This window comes from Electrona antarctica (genome assembly GCF_951216825.1).
Source record: "Electrona antarctica genome assembly, chromosome: 4".
In the NCBI taxonomy this organism is placed as follows: domain Eukaryota; kingdom Metazoa; phylum Chordata; class Actinopteri; order Myctophiformes; family Myctophidae; genus Electrona; species Electrona antarctica.
Window position 1 is genome coordinate 48,026,300 of NC_136809.1, and position 24,957 is coordinate 48,051,256.

At 45.1% G+C, this 24,957-nt stretch overlaps 1 protein-coding gene across 1 annotated transcript in view; it reads right to left on the reverse strand.

The window, feature by feature from the left end:
• grin2bb (glutamate receptor, ionotropic, N-methyl D-aspartate 2B-b) overlaps positions 1-24,957 on the reverse strand; it is a gene marked incomplete at its 3' end in the record, with an annotated part of 184,499 nt that overhangs the window by 89,263 nt on the left and 70,279 nt on the right. The gene's annotated exons all lie outside the window — the stretch shown is intronic.

The following is a 24,957-nucleotide window of genomic DNA, read 5'->3' on the forward strand; positions in this document are numbered from 1 at the left end:
AGCTAACAATAGCCACACCACTCTAGAGTCGATCGACAACAACGGGAGGTAATACTAAATCTATCGCGACTAGCGACTGGACCACGGACGGCTGTCAAACACAGGATCTTTTTTCAGAATTAGACGGGATGATTTAGATCGGGAGTTATGATCGTTTTAAGATTTTCGTCAGCTAAACAGGCAGGGGACATTTTCGATGACGTGTCACTTTTTGACACTGGGTGACACTCGGCTCTAGAGCGATGTGAACGGTTTTGATATCATTAATCTCCGTCCTATTTATCAATCTCCGGCTTGGGCACTTGACCATGACCTTGAACTTGACGGAGAACTCCGCCCCGGGCCTCCAAGGTGTTAAGAGCTGTTTTAGGTACCAGATGATCGGAGATCTCTGCCTTTTTAAATGTTTTTTTATCCCACGATTTTGTAACCCATTTTTTCACCCAGTGTCAATATCTAATGTAATCCTGGGCGCTACACTTCCTCTGCCAACCTGGGGGGGCAGCGGACTGACCTCATGCTTCCTTCTATGCATGAGGAGTCCAAGCTGCTTCTTTTTTTCCCAGCCGGACTAGGCGCGTGGAAGGAACACGTTATTCCGATCAGTTCCTTTCCCCTCCATCAGGCGCCCCGGCTTGCCAGGGGGAGACCAGGATTACTGCATGTTTTTGTGAGGGTACCTACCCTAGGGGACACGGGGAGAACATGCAAACTCCACACAGAAAGGCCCTTTCGCCAACCCCACCTCGGGTATGGGCGCTGATGAATGAATCCACCAGCTGTTTAAAAACCAGGAAGAGACGCCTGTGCTTACGCCCTCTGTGTGAACACCAACACGATGATCTGAATGGCTGATCACCCCACAGCGATGATTTGATTGCTAAGCAAAGTACATATTGAGGATAGAAGTGAGGGCAGAAAAGTGAAGACGCCAAAAGTGATTGGCCAGAATGACATTTTGTGATGATTTGTTTGGTGGAGCACGGAATGTTTTTTTAATGTGTGATTAAAAAAAATCTAATCATTTCCATAAAAATAAAAATAGTAAAAATATAGCCAAGCTCACAAAACGTAGCAAAAGATTGGGTCCCAGGGAGACATGATGTCTCTCTTTAGGGTCTGGAGCTAATACGGAGAACCACAGATCTATTTCATACAGTTGTTAAATGGTAAATGGTGCATTTATATAGCGCCTTTATCCAAGGCACTTTACATAGATTGTGCATCAATTCACCCATTCACACACACATTCATACTGTACACCGATGGCGGCGGAAACCATGCAAGGCACCAACCAGCACATCAGAAGCAATTTGGGGTTCAGTGTCTTGCTCAAGGACACTTTGACACTAACTCTGGGGGAGCCCGGGTTCGAACTGGCAACCTTGCAGTTACCATCCAGCCACTCTACCCCTGAGCCACCGCCACTGCCGTTGTTGTGACCAAAACCAGTTGGAGATCACAGGAAATATACAGTATTTGAGTTATGAACACTGCAGGAAAGACGAGATTAATTAGCTTTGCAAATGTATTTTGTCTGCTAAATATTCTGAATAATAAATCATGTTGCCTCAAAATGTTATGACTAAAATAAGTAGGCCTGTTGAAATGGACCTGTTGCACATCCAAAGCAGGTCACCAAAAGCAGTAAAAGCAACAGCCGTAATGGCTGTTGACAAACCCATTTCACAACATTCACATTTTTACACATTTTATGATGACTCACAAATACAGCCACAGAACAAGACTCTATTCATACAGTGAGTGACTACATTATGGGCTAGGAACAGGAAGGTGCATGCCCCCAGCATAGCAGTGGTCCGGGGACCACCAGTGGTCCTTGAGGGGGTTCCAGGTGCTCCCCAGCCAATATAAATATATATATGGGGGAAAAAAAGTTCTTTACATTTAGAAAATCTTTTAAAATAATAATTAGAAAAAAACGTGGGAAATATTTGGGAGAGCTGTGAACTTAGAAAAACATAACATACTGCTGGGAACACGACCCAAAAGCTTACAAAGTGCGGATCTGTATCTGTCCTACCCAGGTTGGATAGATGGCTGGACAAAGTGGAAGACATGTATGTGATGGAGAAGGTGACCTATAAAATCAATGGAAAGGAAAAGTTATTTGAAAAAAGATGGGCCCTCTATCTTTTAAATAAGTAACTTACTTTTCCTGTTTTTTGTTCTTTTTTTGTTTAGACCTAAGTATTCAGTAACACAAACAAACAAATGAGAAATAAAAAGGAAATGGAAGAACTACAAACATCACAAAACAAAGCCTAACAAAGCCTACCCCTCCCCCCCCCCACACACCATTAATGTCCTTATTTATTTATTTTTATTTCCTATGACTGTATATTTTTTCTGTATATTTTGTATTAAATGTACCTTACCCTTATAGGTCTACAGAAAAATGTTTAGTCTAACATGAGCCTACCCTCTTCTTTTTTCTCTTTCTTTTTTGTTGTGTTTTTTTGTGTTGAAATAGGTGAAGGGATGTAGTTGTCTGTATGTAAAAAAAAATATCACACTTGTGTGAAGTGAGTGGTGCCTTTGATGAGTTGATCTGCTACACTCACCATCACTCACAACTGCATAAAAAATGGAAACTAAACAAGAGTCGGTGCACTCGAAGAATATACACTGTAATGTAGACTATCTGTTCTATTTCCAGAGCTGAGCCCGTCGGTGTCCACCAAAAAGACGTCCAAGTAAACTACAGGAATGTAAGTCAAGGTAAGCGATTACATGCTGCCGCGCAGTGCCTGGAGTCTGGAGCCAGTGCCAACAAATGCACGAAAAAAGGCCACGAAGACAACGTGATTTTCCCCCCCGTGAACCGGAATGTAAGTCAAGTTATAGGTTAATGTAAGTCCACTCAATTCAAAGCGCTTTATTGGCATGAGAAAACATACATTTACATTGCAAAAGCAAAACGTGGAACAATAGCCTACAATCAAAACAAAATGTATGTACAATTGAAAGTCAGAATGTCCAATAAATCACTTTCTATGTACCGAGATCACTCGATGCGGCTGGTGCAGGAATATACAACATGATTAGTATTTAGGGTGATTGTGTTCCATTTGGTATCCTTTTTCTATTACAGCAGCTCATGAATCTTGCTGATGTGTTTGCACATTGTTGAGGGGCGCCAGCCCCTCCTTTTCCCAGCTTTCCGAGTTTGTGTAAACACAACATTGGCTTGTAATTTTGACCCCATAGTGATGATTTGATTGGCTGAGCAAAGTATACATATTGACAATAAAAGAGAGGGCGCAAATTGTGATTGGCCAGAATGAGATGATGTATGATGATGTATGATACAGTGGATACAGTACAAAAAAAAGGAAAACATTCAGAATATTCTTCTCTCGCCTGGTATCATTGAGGGTGCGCTAGGACGTCTACACACGTCCAATGCATGCATGTGGCCACGTCCTACGGACGGATTGTGTTAAGGAGCTTTGTGTGTCCGTGGGTGGGTGGCTGGCAGGCTGGGCCTGTCCGAGCATGAAAATAGCGTTTGGTTGGTTTTCACAACCAAGCAAGTGTCACTATTGCGCAGTGTCACACACACGCGCACACACACACACACACACACACACACACACACACACACACACACACACACACACACACACACACACACACACACACACACACACACACTGTATATATGATGATTTCGGGTGTGACACTACAGTATAGTGACAGTACAGTACAGTAGAGGGACCCCCTGGGGACCCCCACACGGTAATTGTCATTTCTCAACCGTTTTGGACGCGGGACGGCTCGCCGGAACCGGCCCGATCCCCTGGGCGTGTTCCTGTCTGGAAGTTTCGAGGACCCTCCGGGGCGCACATGGAGTTGCACCACTTACTTCACACAGGTGTGATTTTATTTATTTTTTAACGGATATTTCGGGGGCTTTTTTGCCTTTGACAGATGAACAGTAATCAGACCCATATACAGTATGGGAATGTAAATATATGGCCATATAATTTCCCGTTGGTTCGTTCATCACATAGATCTGCATATATGGAGCCGGCCAGCAAATCTACATCTGACCTCAAACCTAAACATGTACCTCTGAGACCAAAAGGGGTCTCAGAGGTACAGACGCCCCCCACGTTGAGAACCAGTGCTTTTAGACCAATGACATCAAGTCCTTCGGCTTCCCTGATTGGCCGACGCAACACGCCGGCTTCACGAATTGGCCGTAGGCTTCATGTGACGTTTGTAGCGCTGTAGCGATATAAAAGGTAGCGTGTGGTGACAGAACTGCATTCTGGGACAGAGAGATAGAACTGCATTCTTGGACAGAGAAGCAAGAGAATTCTGACAATAGAATGATGCGCTGGACCGTCCACCTGAAAGGAGGAGTAAAGGTTTACAGCCGTGCAGCTGTGGTGATGCAGGACGAGCTGTACTGCTTTGTAGAAGACAGTGATCACATTGGTGTTCATGTCTTCAACACAGTATCTTTATGCTGGAGGAAGTTAACCCCAGTGACGTCTGGGAGAGGAAAACTTCACCTTGAGGTTCCATCCCGTCGCTATGGCCACACAGCTGTGCTGGTAGAAGTTACAGTCTTCATCTGGGGAGGCCACCGGGGTGACAATGTGGTTTATGCATTTGATGTGGACGCCCACAGATGGTTCAAACGCAGGGTTTCTGGGACTGTTCCAGAGGCGAGGTGGAGCCACTCAGCCTGTGTCTTAGGGAAGGCCATGTTTATCCATGGAGGATTCACCCAGATGCCTGGAGGCACTAATGACATGTACAAGTTGGACACCAGCACAATGGTCTGGACTTTAATTGACACCAGAGGAACTCCGCCACCTGCTTCACAAGGGCACTCAGCCACCATCATCGGGACAAAGATGTTTGTATTTGGGGGCCAGAGTATGGGTCAGTACTACAACAACATCAGAGTGTTTGACACAGAGACCAACCTTTGGGTGAACTCACGTTCTGCACAGCATCTTCCAGAAGAACGCTGTTTTCATTCAGCATTCACCTACAATGGAGAGCTGTACATATTTGGTGGTCACGAAAATAATGTCCAGGACCTCAATGATATGTGGAAATTCAGTCCAAAGACCTTCTCCTGGAAGAAGGTTGAGCCCAAGGGGAAAGGACCCTGTCCAATGTATAATATGTGCTGTTGCATGATGGGAGATCGGATCATCCTCTTTGCAGGAGACAAAGGATGCCACAACCCTACTGATGAGCTGTACATCTTAGACTTGAGTCCTACTCTTAAGACGTTATGCAAGCTAGCATATATTCAGTACGGTCTGGATCAGTCAGAACTTCCACACAACATCAGGTGGGAACTGGCAGCAGAGATGCCCACGAGTCTCGGAGCTCGAGTCCGAGTAGAGTCTGGAGTCTCTGGGGTTAAGTCCGAATCGAGTCTAGAGTCTTTGGGGGTTAAGTACAAGTCGAGTCTCGAGTCTTTAGCCACGAGTATGAGGCGAGTCTGGAGTCTCATTACAAAAAAGAAATCCTCTGGTTTTAATTAATTTAATTATTTATACGACATAGCCTATACTGAAATACAGTTGTGATGATCTACACATCCAACCCGAAATGAAAAATGCATTTCGTACATACACTTTTCATACATTTAGGCTCCTTGCGTCTATCAAATAATCAAATCAATTGCGTACTGCTGTGCATAACAAGGACACTCAACCACTTCCAGTTTCAGGAGGAAAGGCACAACGTATACTCACGTTGGCTTAAAGTTCCAACCTTCTCATGGTTCCATTTCCAGGACAGTTGTGAATGGCCTAAAAGTGAACCTTTTTGCATTATCCATCTTATTCATGCAATGGTCCAAAACAGAACTACAGCTATATTGTCGTGACAAGTGACAACATAGGCTATTAAATATCTAATACTGTAAGTTCACGGTTTACATCAATCAGCCTCTGAAACCCATTGTGAAACGTGCCTCGGCCACCCCCCAAAAATAAACAGACACACAAGCTGTCGACACCTCGTTTCATGGCGTGTTGACAGCTTGCAGATCTGCTCTTTTGGGCACATAACCAATGATGCGTGACGCGCAACGGAGCATACGGTATAAGCTACAACTAAGCATTTTTGCAACCAATGTACGTGGGCATGGTGGGCAATATGGAACTTGACGTTAATGCAGTGAACATTAATTACGTAGTGTTTAACGAGGTCAGCAGCCGCAGCGCACACGAAACACAAACACCCTATGGTTCAGAAACGTTAAATGACGTTGGATAGCTGATGCGGAGCCAAACACATTTGTTTACTTTCGCCGTTTTCATATTTAAATGTTATGATGAAAGCTCCACCGTGCATCAGTTTGTGCTCGCCTCGCCACTGTGGGTATGAAATCAGCTGAGCTCCGCACACCTGAGGTTGATTTGCGCAATTGCGCTGCGGGAAGGGAAAGGAATGGGATTGGATTTTTTTTCCGGGGCATTTCATTCATTAATGTAGGTCCAAAAATACGTTAATGACTCGTCAATACTGCACTAGTGATTGAGAGTCATTGAGCTCGAGGCCAAGTCGAGTCTGGAGTCTTTAAGGGGCGGGTCCGAGTCAAGTATAGAGTCCCATTTGTGGCGACTCGAGTAAGGAGTATTTCAACTCGAGTCACCATCTCTGACTGGCAGCCATGCCAACCAACATTAACACAACAACAACTAAGACGACAACAACAATATAAAAGCATGCCTTCGATAAAGAGGTAAAATAAAAATCACACCGTGTGAAGTGAGGGGCGCTCCTATCATCTTACAACATCGAGGAGGGAATTCTAACTCATGTTGCTATGATTAGGTGATGTAACGATGATGTAAAAAATCACACCCGTGTGAACTGAGTGGTGTAAGGTCTGTCTGACGTAATGAAATCATGTCTGACGTAATGAAATCACACCCGGGTGTGATTTCATTATCTGTGTTTGTGCAGAGAAAATGAGCATGGTTGCTATGTTCACCCTGTTCACCCGGGTGTGATTTCATTACGTCATTACAACAGGGTGAACATAGCAACCATGCTCATTTTTTCTGCACAAAAAAGCCAGTTGTAGGAGTGGTTCACACCACTCAAAAAAACGGTGACAAAACAAACATTACATTCTCTTTATTGTTACTGGCGTTTTTCAAACAAACATTGAACTATAAACAAACATTAAACCTGTATATAGGACGGGCTAGCACCCCTCAAAAATCACACCTGTGTGAAGTGAGGGGCAATCTTATCATCGTACATACATCATCTCATTCCGGCCAATCAGAATTTGCGTCTTCAATGTTTGTGTTAAGCAATGTTTGTGTTTACATGAATACTCAAAAGTGTCCATTCGTTGTCAATGGGATTTAATGTTTGTGTAGGACAAAGTTTGTGCACACACACCAAAAGCTGGACATAGCAGGGGCTATTGCCCCTCAAAATTCACACCCATGTGAAGTGAGGGGCGCTAATATATTAAAGTCTAACTCATGTTGATTAAGTGATGTAATGGTGATGTAAAACAAACGGTGCAAACACAAACATTAAAAAACATTAACATATAAAGAGTCAATATGACATAAATGACAAATTATGACGTACATTTTCCCTTCATTGTCAATGCATTTACAAAACAAACATTGAACTAAAGACAAACATTAAACCTGTGTATAGAAATATACCAATTAATACAACAGCGTGTCCTAAGAAGTAACGTGCCTTTGATGAGTTGATCTGCTACACTCACCATCACTCACAACTGCATAAAAATGGAAACTAAACAAGAGTCGGTGCACTCGAAGAATATACACTGTAGTGTAGGCTATTTCGAGAGCTGAGGCTGTCGGTGTCCACTGAAAAGACGTCCAAGTAAACTACAGGAATGTAAGTCAAGGTAAGCGATTACATGCTGCCGCGCAGTGCCTGGAGTCTGGAGCCAGTGCCAACAAATGCACGAAAAAAGGCCACGAAGACAACTCTCCTTAGTACTGTCAGCTGCATTTGGCTCATGTCCTGAAGGTGTCTACCTACACACCAGAGCTGATGGCAAACTCTTCAACCTTGCAAGTCTGCGCTCTAAGACCAAGGTGACCAGTGTCCTCCTGAGGGAAATGCTTTTTGCTGATGATGCAGCACTAGCATCCCACACCGAGTCTGGACTCCAGGGGCTGATGGACAGGCTTTCATCTGCTTGTAAGGAGTTTGGTCTTACCATCAGTATAAAGAAGACCAATGTCATGGGACAAGATGTTGAAACTCCATTGACATCGAAAATCAGACTCTGGAATGTGTTAACACCTTCACGTACCTCGGATCTGCAATCTCCAGCGACCTTTCACTTGACACAGAACTAAATACCCGTCTTGCAAGAGCCGCCACAGTGATGGCCAGGCTGTCACAAAGAGTATGGTCAAACAACCACCTATCTACGCGCACAAAACTCCAGGTCTACCAAGCCTGCGTCGTCAGCACCCTGACGTATGGCAGCGAGGCCTGGACCACATACACCAGACATGAGAAACGCCTTAACAGCTTCCACCTGTGTTGTCTACGTCGCATCCTGGGAATCTCTTGGCAGGACAAAGTTCCCAACACAGAAGTCCTGGAACGTGCTCACTCCACCAGCATGTTCACCATGCTGAGCCAGCGCCGCCTCAGGTGGCTTGGCCATGTCCACAGGATGGACCCCAGCCGGCTCCCCAGGGCCGTCCTGTATGGAGAGCTGTCAACAGGCTCCAGACCTCTTGGTCGCCCACGCCTGCGCTTCAAGGACGTTTGCAAACGTGATATGAAGCAGGCAGGCATTGACCACAACAACTGGGAGGAAGCTGCAAAAGACTGACATTTGGAGGCAGACTGTCGCTGCAGGAACCCGCCGTGCCGAGGAGAGACACATCTCCTTGTTGCAGGCGAAGAGACAGAAGAGGAAACTGTGTGAAGCAGCCCCCACTCCTGTACCAGTCCCCTCTCGTTTTATCTGTGCAAACTGCGCTAAAGACTGTCACTCCGGAGCAGGGCTGTCCAGCCACAGCCGCCGCTGCAAAAAAACATGACCACTCAGGCGCAACCCATCGTCAACACTGACGGACGGATGCCTATGATGACTGCAACAATATCAGAGTGTTTGACACAGAGACCAACCACTGGATGAACACACCTTCTGCACTGCATCTTCCAGAAGAACGCTGTTGTCATTCAGCATTCACCTACAATGGAGAGCTGTACATATTTGGTGGCTTCGATAATAATGTCCAGGACCTCAATGATCTGTGGAAATTCAGTCCAAAGACCTTCTCCTGGAAGAAGGTTGAGCCCAAGGGGAAACAACCCTGTCCAATATATAATATGTGCTGTTGCAAGATGGGAGATAGGATCATCCTCTTTGGAGGATACAAAGGAGACTGTAACCCTGCTGATGAGCTGTACATCTTAGACTTGAGTCCTACTCTTAAAACGTTATGCAAGCTAGCATTTATTCAGTACGATCTGGATCTCGTGGGCAGCAGAGATGCCCACGAGTCCCATGAGTCGAGTCTGGAGTCTCATAAATAATGAAATCACACCCGTGTGAACTGGGTGACCATAGCAACCATGCTCATTTTTTGGTACGAACAGACAGACAGACAAACTAACAAAGCCTGTTGTAGGAGTGGTTTACACCACTCAAAAAATGGGTCAAAGTCAGCTAACAACAGTGACATGAAACATGTAGAAACAAATGTGAAAAGAAAATGTATTTGCTACAAAGAATTGTAGAATTGACTCAATAAAGTTAAAAAAAAACGAAAAAAAAAAAAAGAAACGTGGGAAATTGAATTAAATTCAAATGGGAAGAGAAAACATTTACATTGCCAAAGCAAAAGTTAAGATCAACAAGCTTACTACAAGCCAGAGTCCTGCAACGGGTCGGATACCCGTGATACCCCGTGGGTACCCGTGTTTGACGGGTGGGAACGGGCGGGACAATATACCTTTATAAATGAACGCGTCCGGGTGCGGGCGGAACGCAACGCAACGCGGGTGGGTAACCTTTTTGCTTTGCAATACCCGTGTAAAGTTGTAAACGTTTTCTCATGCCAACTAAATTGTCAATAAAGCCCTGCAATTGTAACATTTTATTGTGATAATCTGAGCAATGTTTCCGCCCAAAGAACATCACTTAAGCACCGTGCGTGAGCAGCGCCAGCATGACACAGTCACAGAAACAAACATAAACGCGCATGCTGCTACTGAGACACACCCACGAAACGACAACAAAGAACAAACATGGACGAAACGGTGAAGAGCGCTATCGCATCAAAGATAAGGAACGGTGCTTATGAAGTTGTTAACAACAATTCGCCAAGGGCCAAGTCGGACGTATGGGACAAGTTTGGTTTGGTTCAAGACGAAGAAAACAACATAGTTATTGGCTGTGCCGTCTGCAAGGTGTGCAAAAAAGTGCTAAGCTACGAAAGCCGCAAGCTGGGCACTTCTTTTTCTTTCTCATTTTTAATGTTTTTTTTGTTTGTGGCTTTCACCTTTATTTTATATTTTCTATGGAGGGACAGACAGTAGGCTGACAGGAAATGGGGAGAGAGATGGGGGGAAGACATGCAGTAAAGGCCGTCGGGATCGGGAGTCGAACCCGCGGCACACTGCCAGACTGGATTACCAGCCAAGGTGCCTGGACCACTGAGCCATGGCCCAGGCAAGCTGGGCACTTCTTCACTCAAAAAACATTTGGACAGCTGCCCTGGGCTGCCAGGTGGTTCCACTTCACTTGATAGGTTCCTACACAACAGCAGAGAAGGCCGTCTACCGCCACAACGAGATGACAAGGACGCCATAACCAAGTTAGCAGTGGAGTTTGTGGCTCTGGATGTGAGGTCGTTTTAAACCGTTAATGGGGAAGGATTCAAAGCCATAGCACAAGGCTTGATTGATGTCAGGGCCCGGAGTGGCAGGGTCGACGCCACAAAGCTTCTGCCTGATCCAACTACAGTGTCACGAAATCTGAAAAAGTGTGCAGATGGTATTCGGGATAAACTAATTCCGATTATGAGGACGCAACTGACTGAAAGCAACGCAGCAGCAACGCTGGACATGTGGACCGATGACTACAAAAAAGTTGCCTATCTTTGTGTCACTTTACATTACATCAACACAAAATGGGAGCTGAAGGAACGGGTGCTTTGCACTGCTGAATGGGACAGTACTTTGCGCAAAACGGGAGAGCACCTGAGAACTCAACAGATACTTCGCAAGTTCTACAACAAACTGGTGTACGTGACTGACAGAGGCTCAAACATAGTGGCAGCACTGTCTGCTGTATAGGCTTAGTTGCGGGGCGCACATCTTGAGCACTGTGCTGCACACCACCCTTGGAAAACGAGGGGATGGTGACCTCTTTTATGATGATGAAGCACACAATGCGACACATTGTGGTGAAGACATTTAGTGTAGAGGAGGAAAAAAGAGCACACCAAGTACAGTGCCAACTCAGGTCTGTTTTACTAGAAGGTCTAATGTCGCATTCACACCAGCATGCTACACTGCGTTTAAAATGAATCCTGCTGCGTATCGTCGGAAAGTGCGCTTCGTTTGGCAGGTGTGAAGGCCCAATCGAATCCTAAAACGGGGGTTTCACTTCGCTTCAAAGCGCAGCAGAGTGCCGATTACCGCAGGTGTGAATGCAATCGCATCAATTAAGGAAATTAAGCAAACAATGTGGCGGATGAATGAGGAGTAAACACAGTTGGAGACGGAGAAGGCATATTTTACGCGGCGCAAAGATGTCCCGTTACCATGAATAGACGTGGTCGAATGAGGAGACTGAAGCCCTCATTGAAATAATGGACGAGTACATTAATCAATTGCTTAAGGAAACACATAAAAACACTGCAGTGTAGAGAATATTCAGTCTGTCAGTCTGTCTGTGCGTAAACATGGAGTGCTGTCACTGCTGTCACTGTGTGGGTACTCGGAGTGGGGACTTTCTTTATCTCGATAAACTTGTAAACGTCAGATTCATTTTGTGCTGCAGTCTGCGCTGTGCCTCCACATGCCCAAAAGAACAGTGCGTGTATGCGCGCACGCAATCACGCACGCACGCACGCACATGCACGCACGCACATGCACACACACAGAGGATCACGCACATACTGTACTGTAATATAACATTTAAAGCGAGTGGAGAGATAGAGAGAAAGAGAGAGAGGGGGAGAGAGAGAGAGAGAGAGAGAGAGAGAGAGAGACGAGAGAAAGAGACGTCCAGTCCCCGACACACTGCATCCACGTTACCCTAATTTTACGTCCTATAACTATTACTCGAATTACAATTTTAACACCATAGATTTCACTGTGTAGTTGTAGCTGTTTATGAATTGAACACATTGATGAAGTTCCCTGCTGCATTTCCAATCGGTGCGGATGACCGTGCAGTGTGTGAAGGCAAACGCAGCAAATTTAATATGCGAGAACGATGCAACTTCTCCGCCCAATCGCATCGAGTCTACCGCAGTACGGGTGAGAATGTGACCTAAGTCAGGGGTGCTATTCAACCATAGATTAGGCAGGGGGACTGTAAGATGTGTGTGTGTGTGTGTGTGTGTGTGTGTGTGTGTGTGTGTGTGTGTGTGTGTGTGTGTGTGTGTGTGTGTGTGTGTGTGTGTGTGTGTGTGTGTGTGTGTGTGCGCGCGTGTGTGTCTGTGTGTGTGGGGGGGATGCTGCTTCACCGTGTTTTTATAGTTGCCATTGTAGGCACTTATAAAGCCAGTGGCGTGCACAGACATTTAGAGGGGCAGGTGCTCAAGTGAAAAAAGGGCACCTTGTGCAGCGCGTGGAACCGGCCGGTTGCCTTAATAGTGTGAGATTTATAGATTTTGGGGCATAAATAATATATTAGAAGTTTTTTTATCAATAATTGATCAATGTCACCATGGTCCACATACTGTACACTGTACAAAAAAAAGTTGTTTTTTGTTTTGTTTTTTCAAAAGGGCACATTGCTGTCCATAGGGCAAGGGCAGGTGGTGCTCTAGCACCCCCTAGTGTCTATCTGTGCACGCCACTGCTTAGAGCAGGTCAGCATCGGAGGACCTGAGGGACATACCGATGGCACAGACTGTCTGCCACGCGTTTCCATGGTAAAGACACGCTGGTGCTGCTCCGCCTGCTCCAGCGCCTGAGAGTCACGCTTCAGTGATCCAGGCATCTGGCGTTTTTTGGCACAGCGCCCAAGCTTCAAGCTGACAATAGTTCACCTTCTGGAGAGGAGGTGAGCGCTGCTCTTTTGATCCTCCTCGTTTGATCAGAGCAGACGCTGAATCGTGATTTCACCGCTTTGCCTGTTTTCCTTGCAGCTCAAAAAAGGCTTTACGGACACAGGAAAAAATCCCAGGCCACAGAAAATCCACGAATGTTCAAAGTTCAGGTTTTTGTGGGTGTAATTGAGGTCATAAACCCCCCCCCAAAAAAACGAAAAAAATAAAAATGAATGTCATGAAACCTTTTTAAATAAACACGCTGCGAAAAAGAAACGCCCAGTCTCTGTGTGGTCAGACGTGGTGGGGGTTGCCGCGGACACTTTCGAGACATTCCAATGGGCCCCGCTGACCCAGAAAAGGTTGGTAATCACGGCCGCATACTGTTTACAACGGGAGAGAAGAAAAGGGGTTGTGCGTAGGAAGCAGAAGGAGATTAATGAAGAGCAGCAGGAGAGAACGAGGGACAGCTCTGAGAGCTCAAGGAGCCTGATGTCTGAGTCTCTCTTGGGCAGAGGAGACATGGGGGGGGGGGGTGCAGTGACCCATGTTATGAGACTACTGCCTGTGCACGCGTGACTCATCAGGACACAGAAGAGATTGAGGTGGACAATTAATGGAAGTAAGAATGACCAGAGGGGACGCGGCGCACAGAGAGAGAAGGGGGGAGGTAGGGTGGGTAACTGTATGGAGAACATTGCCATCATGTCAACAATTTTGTGGGCCTCTAGTTGTAGACCAGAGTGCGACTGACGAGGAAACTGGAGACACGTGCCCTGCAGGGTGCATCTCATCATGACTGACGAGGAAACTGGAGACACGTGCCCTGCAGGGTGCATCTGGAGACACATGCCCTGCAGGGTGCATCTGGAGACACGTGCCCTGCAGGGTGCATCTCATCATGACCAACACTGGAGACACGTGTCCTGCAGGGTGCATCTCATCATGACTGACGAGGAAACTGGAGACACGTGCCCTGCAGGGTGCATCTGGAGACACATGCCCTGCAGGGTGCATCTCATCATGACTGACGAGGAAACTGGAGACACGTGTCCTGCAGGGTGCATCTCATCATGACCAACACTGGAGACACGTGCCCTGCAGGGTGCATCTCATCATGACCAACACTGGAGACACGTGTCCTGCAGGGTGCATCTGGAGACACGTGTCCTGCAGGGTGCATCTGGAGACACGTGCCCTGCAGGGTGCATCTGGAGACACGTGTCCTGCAGGGTGCATCTGGAGACACGTGTCCTGCAGGGTGCATCTGGAGACACGTGCCCTGCAGGGTGCATCTGGAGACACGTGTCCTGCAGGGTGCATCTGGAGACACGTGTCCTGCAGGGTGCATCTGGAGACACGTGCCCTGCAGGGTGCATCTGGAGACACGTGCCCTGCAGGGTGCATCTGGAGACACGTGCCCTGCAGGGTGCATCTGGAGACACGTGCCCTGCAGGGTGCATCTCATCATGAATCTGGAGACACGTGCCCTGCAGGGTGCATCTGGAGACACGTGCCCTGCAGGGTGCATCTGGAGACACGTGCCCTGCAGGGTGCATCTGGAGACATGTGCCCTGCAGGGTGCATCTGGAGACACGTGCCCTGCAGGGTGCATCTGGAGACACGTGCCCTGCAGGGTGCATCTCATCATGACCAACACTGTCTGCTGCCGAGCTCTGCCGCTGTATATACTGTACAGCCCCAGTGGTGGACAGGACGGTAACCATGCAGTGGTGGACAGGACGGTAACCAGTGTTGATTTCGTCGACTTATACTGTGACGAAAAATGTTCGTCAACGACTACCTTTTTTCCACTGACGAAAACTAAATGGAAACTGCATGAAAACTAAGCTATGATGACTAAAACTAGGACTAAATATACTGACAATTTCGTCAACAAATAAAAACTAGACTAAAATGCTGGGAAGGGACTAGTGGTCAAGAGATCCAGTATAAGCTTAGTTGCATGCTGAAAATAGCCGATCTACAAGCTTGTAGATCGGCTATTTTCAGCAAGTGTAAAATCAGTCATTACGACGGCATCAAGGCATCAAGGCCCGCCAAAATACATTTCATAATTTATGATATTTAGTCGACTAAAATTAGTCTAACACTAAAACATTCCAGGTGACTAAAATGTGACTAAATGAAAACTATTCAAGAGACTATGTATGACAAAAACTACAATCAAAATTTGGTGTGAAAATCAACACTGACAGTAACCGAGTAAATATACTTCAGTATGGACTTGAGAGTACTTGTTTAGTTTTTTTCTGACTGTACCTTACTTGAGTATTTGCATACATTTGAAAGACACATGTTGTGCTTTTGACTGTTCTGCATTTCTAGGAAGGAAAATAAATAAAGAGAAGACTTCCGCACACCCGGCTCAATGTTCAGCAGGTGCGTTGGCAGCAAAGCAGCAGCCGTTTAGAGAAGGAGTGAGACTCGCACACTGCCACTTGCTGGTTCAAGAGGTTTTTTAATCTAAGAGTGAAGTCTCGCGACCTTCTTCAGGCATGGTTTGAAAACAGGCTGACATTGTCACTAAATACATTACAATAGGTGTGGAAAACCAATCAAAATGCATGTGATAATCGTTCACCAGATAGCAGCTGTGGAAGGAAAACAAAAAAGTACATTATGAAATGCCACAGACGAAAAACACTATACTACTATAAGTCCACACTATTTATCCATAATGTATAAATGATAGATAAGGGGTCAGGGCAACGAGGCCTTTTCATGGAGGGGTCAGAATGAAATTTGGACTTAGACTGTTTTTCGTCTGTGGTACTCTTATTAACCACTCAAGCTCTATTTTAAATATAGCGAAATTAGCTGATTTGCAAGCTCACGAGGCGCTGCACCATTGCGCGTTTCTATAATTTGTATAGTTTTTAATGGGCGCTAGCTAGCCCCTCCAACGTCTGGCTTTCAGATAATATATGGCAGCCAATTCAGTCTATATGGACTTTTTTAAAGATGTGCCTTATTTTTTTTCCACCCTAAAACATGATCATCAGGTCTTATTGTTATATAAGGAGGAAGATGTTTTTCAAAAAAGTGTACAGTATTTGTTAAAATGTCGTTTTTATATGGGCACCCCCACCTACTGGCATACTTAACCAGGCATTAAGTATGCCTGGTTTGCCTGGTGGGTGGTGATGGGTGGTGATCCACCTGAACTTAAGCCGCACCCACAGCTGTAGTTGTATGATAAAGGGGGAGGGATTAGGGGAGGGGCTGATAATGTGATGTCACTATATTACTGTTTTTTTCATTGGCACGTTTGACTGTCAAGGGTTCAGCCTCCAGGAAGAAACCCTAAATATAAAGGGAATACATCATTGCACATAAAAACGACTCCGGGTGTCTAATGAAGTACTGTCACCTCATAGACACATGACAAACTGGAAAAATACAAAAAATGTGGCACTCCATCTTTAATATTATTTTGTTTAGAGGACTTCAAACAGACACAGAGTACAATGGTTGTATAGAGAAGTGATGCGCCCCTCACTGTGCTTTTTGAGGGGTGATAGCCCCTCCTATGTCCAGCGTTTTGTGTGTGCAAACACAAACTTTGTCCTACACAAATATTAAATGCCATGAATGAATGAATGAATGAATGAATGAATGAAGGAATGGACAATTTGGAGTGTGTGTGTGTAAACACTGCATGAGAAATTCCCATTGACAATGAATGGAGAATTTTACACATCATAGTGTCCGAGCAAATAGGCATAGTATTAGTGTGTATTTTACGCCATGATGATGTACGATGATAAGAGCGCCCCTCACTTCACACGGGTGTGATTTTTATTTATATTTCTGGAGAATATGAAATGTCATTCATACTTAAAGCCTTACTATTTTCCTTTACTACAGTAATTTAACTCAAGTACTAATTTGACAGAGACACTTTCATTTGTAGATATGAGTCATACAGTTGGAGGCCATCGATATTGTCCTTTTCTTTTTGCTGAGGTTTGCGTGATCTGCGCAAAAGGACAGTTAACCCATTTTGGGCGGGAACCCCTTTTGGTGTTTTAAGCATTGTTATAATTTAGCTATTGAAAAATAGCAGATCTACAAGCTCATAGCGCGCCACCGAGTGGTGCGCTACGAGCTTGTAGGTCTGCTATTTTTAAAAAATCGTGAAAATAAAATTTAAATCTTTTTTTTTTTTTTTGAAAATAATTTGGGGACCCCCTAAAATAATTTGGCGACCCCCCGAGGGGTCGCGACCCACGGGTTGAGAACCCCTGGTGTATTTGACCACCACTGACTAGGCCCTACAGCCGTGTTGCTAGTTTTAGTCATAGTCTTTTGAAGAACATTTGTGGCCAAATTTGATTGAGGGACTGCCATTAGATTTTCTTTTCTTTTTTTCGTTTCTTCATGTCATATAAGAGCAGGGAATCAAATATCTTCAAATTGACATATTGGTTGTTCAGTTTGACCCACCAGTTTTGGAGATATGGCTTATATGTCACGATCCATGAGCTGTTCTGTCACTCTGCTGTGTTTTATTATGTTCCTGGGTTTAGTTTTACCTTACACTTGTGTACCTTTTTTATTTTGTAGTATTGTTTTGTGCCTTCCTGTCTGCCCCTGTAGTTTTGTACCTGCCTTGTCTATTTTGTGATTAGTCTAGTTTTCTCCATCTGTGTCTTGTTAGTCTCCCAGCCAATCCCTGTGTTGATTTGTCAGTTGTATTTCACCTTTGTCCAGTTAGTCCTTGTCTATTTGTTTTTTCAGTTCCTTGCTGGTTCGTTGTTTATATGTTGCCTGTGAGTATTTGTAACCAGTTTCCTTGTATGTTTCACTCCCCTAGTTTTCCCAGTATAGTTTTCCCTGTATTCCTGTGTGCCTAGTGTTCTGATGAGTGATGCCTCTACTGTTTTTGACCTTGCCTGTACCTGGATTTTGATTTTGCCTGCTCCTCCTGTTTCGTTTTGCAATAAACCACTGAACCTGACTTTCCCTGCCTCTGCCTCTCATCCTGCATTTGGGTCCTACACTAAACCTGATCACACCGTGACATTATAGTGTAATAATGTCTTGCAGAGAAACAGCGAGTTGAGAAAACAGGCTTGAAAGGTTCACTTCTGTGGTCTGGTCTCTAACATTACACCTAGCTACATGTTTAAGCATTTATTTCATATTTACATGTCGATTTCAGCTCTGACACTTATTTCAGACTAGTATGTGAAGAATCTGCCTGTGCTATTAACTCATTTTGGATAAAAGTTTTTCCCCTATGGTGAAAAGCTGGAGGTTGCGCGATGGCAGGCTCTCAGTCAAATCTGGTCACATCATATTTATTTTTTTGTCATATTTTAGTCATCTGAAATGTTTTAGTCGCGCAACCTCCAGCTTTTCACCCAAAATGAGTTGATAGCACAGGCAGACTCTTCACATACTAGAGCATGTCTGAAAAAAGTGTCAGAGCTGAAATCGACATGTAAATATTAAATAAATGTAGCTAGGTGTAATGTTAGAGACCAGACGACAGAATAAATGTTTTAGTTAGCCTAGTTTTAGTCGACTAAATATCATAAGATTTCAGTCGACAAAATCAACACTGCCCCATACACAGACACACGAGCTGTCACGGACGGACACGGACATCAGTCACAGTATTTATTCAAATGACACGGTAAGATACAACACCCCAGCTGTACATGTACAAGTTCTGCATCTAAATCAGCGTTTTTCAGTTGCTTAACTAACACCGGGACACACCCACAGCCCCCAAATTTAAGGTGTTTCAACTGGTCAGCCAAATGAGATATCGGCCTAATAAGTGATATTACACTAATTGCATATCTGTTCTTGAGGTCATTGTTTATCCCCCCCAAAACAACGAAGGCTAACGTGAACTTTGGGATACACAAATAAGTCAAGTGTGTCCAAGAAAATGTAGTTACTGCACTTTGGCTTTGTAGAGCAGTATTAATCCTTTCAGCTGGGGACCCTCTGGACCCCCCCCGCCCCACCTCTCCAGGACCCCTCTGGATTCCCTGAACCCTACGTTAAGTAGCAGTGCCCTAAAGGACTATACCCCCCCCACCCATCATTAACATACAGTATACTGTATAGTATCGTAGAGATGCATGCATACAGTGTATACTGTGCATCTCTACCATTTGTGCATATAGGTGTATGCGTTCCGTACGTACTCGCGCATGAACACATTTCTAACGAGTTCTGTGTACCCATCCATGTGTGCAAGCACTCGTACACGTTAGTCATGCCTAAGCCTGTCCCCGGGTCGAGGGCCACTCGCTCCAATCAACATCAAACGCCCATCTTCCCCTTACCCCCTGTGGCCATTGTCCCCCCCCCCCATGGGGACCGACCGGCACGACTTCATCATCCATAGTTCACATACAGTACCTTCACCACATCAACCATGTCGGCCCTATTTTTGGCGTTCCAATATACTCCAGACCACTCCAGACAGCTGGAGGGGTCACGAACACGGCAGAGCAGGGTCGGGGTGTTGAAGCTGACATGACACGATGACACTCAGTATGCAGCCCAATATGGTGGACAAAATAACTCCGATTTAATGCCACAATATAAAAAGATACTCTGTAGTAAAAAGCCTGTATTAAAAATGGTACCTAAAATTAAAGTACAAAAGTAATGCCATCAGAATACTTTGGTACTGTACATACATACAGTACCAAAGTACTTTACCGTAACTTTTTTTGAATACAGCAGATCAACAAGCGTCGCATCACAACGCTGTACATATTCAAACTACAGGTATGGCCGAAGGTCACACGACTGACAGCTTGTCGAAATTGTCTTGATTATAATACTAGACATGCACTAAAATGTAATGGTCACTTTACTTTTCCTCTGCCCAAAACCAATGCACTTAAGAAAACAGTCATGTACTGTACAGAGCCATTGCATACTGGCGTGTGCTCCCCCCACATTTTACTCTAACAAGAAACAAGACCTACATTTTAGTGATGATGTGGTTAATGTATGTTTTCTAAATCCACAAGTGCAAAGTAACTAACCAAAGCTAATTGTAGTTTTTAAGTGACCAAACCACTTCCTTAAGTGAGTATGTGTGTGGGTAGCTGGCTGGCTGGGTGGCTGGCTGGCTGGGTATGAGCACGAAAACAGCATGGTTGTTTTTCACCACCTGTGCGCAACCTAACACACACACAAACACACACGCACATATTAACTGTATATATGGTGATTTCAGGTGTGCCAGTACAGTACAGTGACAGTACAGTACAGTAGAGGCCAGGGTACAGTAGAGGGACCCCCACACGGTAACTCTGTCATTTCTCAACCGTTTCGGACGCGGGGGCGACTCGCCGGAATCGGGCCGGCACCCTGGGTGCGTTCCTGTGGGTCTGGACCTCCCCCCCCCCCCGGGACCCCCACACGGAGTTGCACCACTTACTTCCACTACTGTCTGCAACATTTTGGAACAGACCTGGCCGTTCACCCCGTGACCTCTCTCTCCTCCCTCCGTTCCCACTCTGCCACTGTCAGCTACTTCAGTTCACGCCGAGTGTTAAATTAATAAGGTGAAGATAAGTGCCGCATGTAATTTCCCCCGACACTATTATTCCGTTCAATGGATTCCTTAATCCACCTGTCCCCTCCATCCCCACTGACGCCTCTCTACTCTGTCCATTACCTCGTAACCCCCTCTCCGCACGCACACACACACACACACATGTCACACACACACGTCACACACACACACACACACACACACACACACACACACACACACACACACACACACACACACACACACACACACACACACACACACACACACACACACGAACACGAATAACTTTCATCTCACACCACTCTCCCAGGTTGCCTTTTTTCTTCGCATTGTCCTCTCACCTGGGCAGTATCCATTTCTCTCTCAGCCCTCACTCCCAGTCCTCCTTCTCTCCTTCTAATCCCTTCTGTCCCCCAAGGGCGTCCACAGAGGCGCACGAGGACCAACCTGCCAGTCAGAGAGATCACTGGGGTACTACGTCCTACATGCTCCCCTTCCCTAGATTACAGCTAATGATCCTCTTTCTTCTTTCTCTTTCAAACCCTAATCACCCCTATTTCATTTCTCTCCTTGATTTGCACTGAATTAGTGTCAGTGTTCGTTTTTTCCCTCGTTTTTTTTCGCTCTTTCGATCTCTCCATCCATGAGCACTGGTTTTCAACCCTTTTCATATCAAGGCCCATTATGTATTTGGCATTTGAGCCACGGAACCATTATTTGATGAGATTTATTCTCTCAGGCCCAACACATTTCGTTGTCGTTGGATAGGATTTTGTCCACTATTCCATGCTATATTGATGTTGTTGGTACCATAGGAGAGACGAGGCAAACGTTGATCAAAATAACAATAATTCTACATTCTCTAATTGTGTAGACTTCTTGTAAATTAAGTAATGCAGCAGATGTTTAACAATAATTTAACTCTCAAGAGTTACCAACTCTCCATCATTTAGCTGGGGACCACCTGGAACCCCCTCAGGGACCACTGGTGGTCCCCGGACCACTGGTTGAAACCACTGATCGACAGTATGAATCTCAGCTCAGCTCTACTCCTATCCTTCTCCTTCACTGAATGTCCTGGAGAGCCATTAGCTCACACTCCAACCCTATAGGGCACTGGTTCCCAAACATTGTCATGTCATGGACCCCCAAATCGACACTAATTAGCCCGCAGACCCCACATTTGAACTTTGAAGAGATATGCCAGGGACCCCCATAAGAGAAGATCTTTACGGCTCTAGCAGTGATTCTCAACCCGTTTAATTTCAAGGACCGCCAGTCTGACATGCATTAGTCTACGGGCCCCCATTTAATGGCATTTCTATCTCTGGGACCCCAATTTATATTGTAAAATCAATGTTAATTTAACTCTGGGAGTGTACAAATTTTCACATTTGTACACTCTCAGAGTTACAGACCCACAACGGTCCATTTGGTTCCAAACTATAATTCAACTGGAAACCAGACGAATCTGACACAGGAAAAAAAAAAGAAATCCCTGGGGAGATTGGTCTGGCACTCCTCAGTTTGAAATACATTTAGCTCACCCTAGAATTGTGGGTGACCAATCAGAGCCCACTATTCAAAGTGAGACCTTTTTTCTTTTTTTTTTGCTGTGATGTTGGAATCTGTTTGTAACGCAGTGATATTAGTCTGGCCATGCCATTCTAGAAAATAAAAGCTCTACAAGGTTGTTGTTTTTATTCTATTTAACCAGTTTTTCTATCTCTGTCTTCTCCCTCCTCATGGAATACTACAAACTCATGGAGTGGACACAAGAAAACAATTATTTCCCACTGTTTCACACCTGTAAACCTTCCATTTCCTGAAAAGTACATACTGTACAGTGTACAGTACAAGGTTATTTTCTTTTTTTGCTAATTGTTTCATGTGGACCAGATGGGGGGGGGGATTATATGATATATCTCCACACTGGCCTGGGAACACGCCTCGGGATGCCCCAGGAGGAAGTCGTTAATGTTGCTCTGGAGAGGGAAATCTGGAGCTCTCTGCTGGAACTGTTGCCCCCGCGACCCGACTCCGGATAACCGGTTGAAGATGGATAGATAGGATGGATGGAAGAGATAATTTTCTTTCCATTTCCTGAAAAGTAACAGTTTTGGACATACAAAGTTTCCACCCGAGACAGCGATATTTGAATGGGATGTTATTTGGATGCCGGTGTGGTGGCTTCCGTGTTGCTGGGAGATTTAAACCTATTAGGGCGGGGACTCTTGGGCACACTGGATGTAATGCAGCTCGCCACGGCCACTCCTCTCGGGCATCAGTGAACATGGAGCTCTCCGCTGCCGTCGCGGCTGCAGCTGCATGCTGCCTCCATACGGCGTAAAGCACATGTGCTAAAGAGCGAGTGTGAGAGCCTACAGCAGGGGGCTGAAAGGATTTGGCAACGCATGACCACGCCATGCCAACCGAACGAAAGCCTGTCGTCTCTCCCAATTAGATTTCGTCGATGTCGGCTGGGAAACCTTGTATGTCCAAAAGCGTTACTTTTTCAAGGAAATGGAAAAAACTAACCTTGTGTTCCAGTGGAACCAATTTAGTTATTTAGTCACTAGCTCTTGTTAATGCTTTTCATTGGCTCAATATTGATAAAAGCCACAGAGAGGAAGGAGCGTATCTGTTTGGCCGGAGTAAAAATCTACAGCAAGGTGCTCTTCGGTACAACAGGGTGACATAATTGATAAAAAAAATAAAAGAAATACAAGATGATACCAAGGCACTCTTGTAGAAAAGTAAAAAGCCTGTAATGAAGTGGCTATAGTGCATTGCAAGATTGAAAGGCGTAATTTGCAGCATTTTAATCTTTATTACAGGCTTTTTACTTTTCTACAAGAGTGCCTTGATTTCAACTGACACTTTTACTTCATTATCTTTCTTTCTGAAACAACGAAAATAGGCGATCTACAAGGTCACAATCACATTGGCACATTGTGAGCGTGTAGATCTGCTATTTTCACTCATTTCGAACGACACTGTCAAAGGAAAAAGTAGGCCTTAATTTACAAAAAAACTACAAAGTTTAAATATGGAGACACAAAGTTTCTGCCCTACGGTGACAACATGCAGAGGAAGGGTGGCATGTCGGCTCAGCGCTCAACGAGCCCCCGGCGGGGTCAGCTGCATTATTCCGACGGAGCGTCATCATTACTAACCCGAACCCTAACCGCACGCAAAGCCACGTGGTCGTCGGACTAATGCGCCGTGGGAGTTACGAGCAGATCCCGGTGAGAGAGGATTGGAGGGGAGGTTGAGGGAGAAAGACAAACAAGAGAGGCACAAGAGTTAAGACCTGAGGCCCATTCTAAATCAATAGTTCTCAAACCTTTTCGTGCCGAGGACGCCCAAATGATATGTACACCCTCCCCACACACACATGTCAGGTCGTGTATGGCAGCGGTTCCCAAAGTGGGAAAAAAAAAAAAAAACATTTTTTAACATTCAATTATGTTTATCTACGTGGTCATTTCTGCCAAGTTGCGCAATAAACATATTTTTTGTGTTGTTCATTGTGTTTCTCCCATGTTTGCTTTGGGCCAATAGCTGACATGATTACTAAAACTACAACATCAGTCAACCTGTCGTGACCCCAAACAGTAACAGCAGGACGCATTCTGCAGAAACAACAAAAAGACTCAGGACACTTGAAAGGTTTCTGCGGCCGCTTCAGATGAGGGCGTACCTGGAAGAATGTCTACCCCAAAAGGGGTACCTGGTCCAAAAAAGTTTGGGAACCCCTGGTGTATGGTATATATCTGGACAATGATTGTCCTTTAGGCTATAACACTATACGGTCATGTTTGTCCTAGTGATGGCAACATGCCACAACATTACCTTTTGATGTGCTGCGACTGTCAAAGGATTGATTTTCCATACAGCTCGTCTACTCTGGTATAGCAAAAATGATGTATAATGATTATTATATCCCTTATGGCCGCGCCATTTCAGACATGCACACAACGCCAACATATTGTCCTCACATGGCTCATGGAGATTTGTGCTCTGCTAAGCACACCTTTCCAATTTTTATGTTGGGCACTGAAATAATTAGTTGTTAGTGAGTTTTCGCCCTACTGCAATTGATTTTGTACAAAGAATAAGCCATTCTAAGATCTGCCA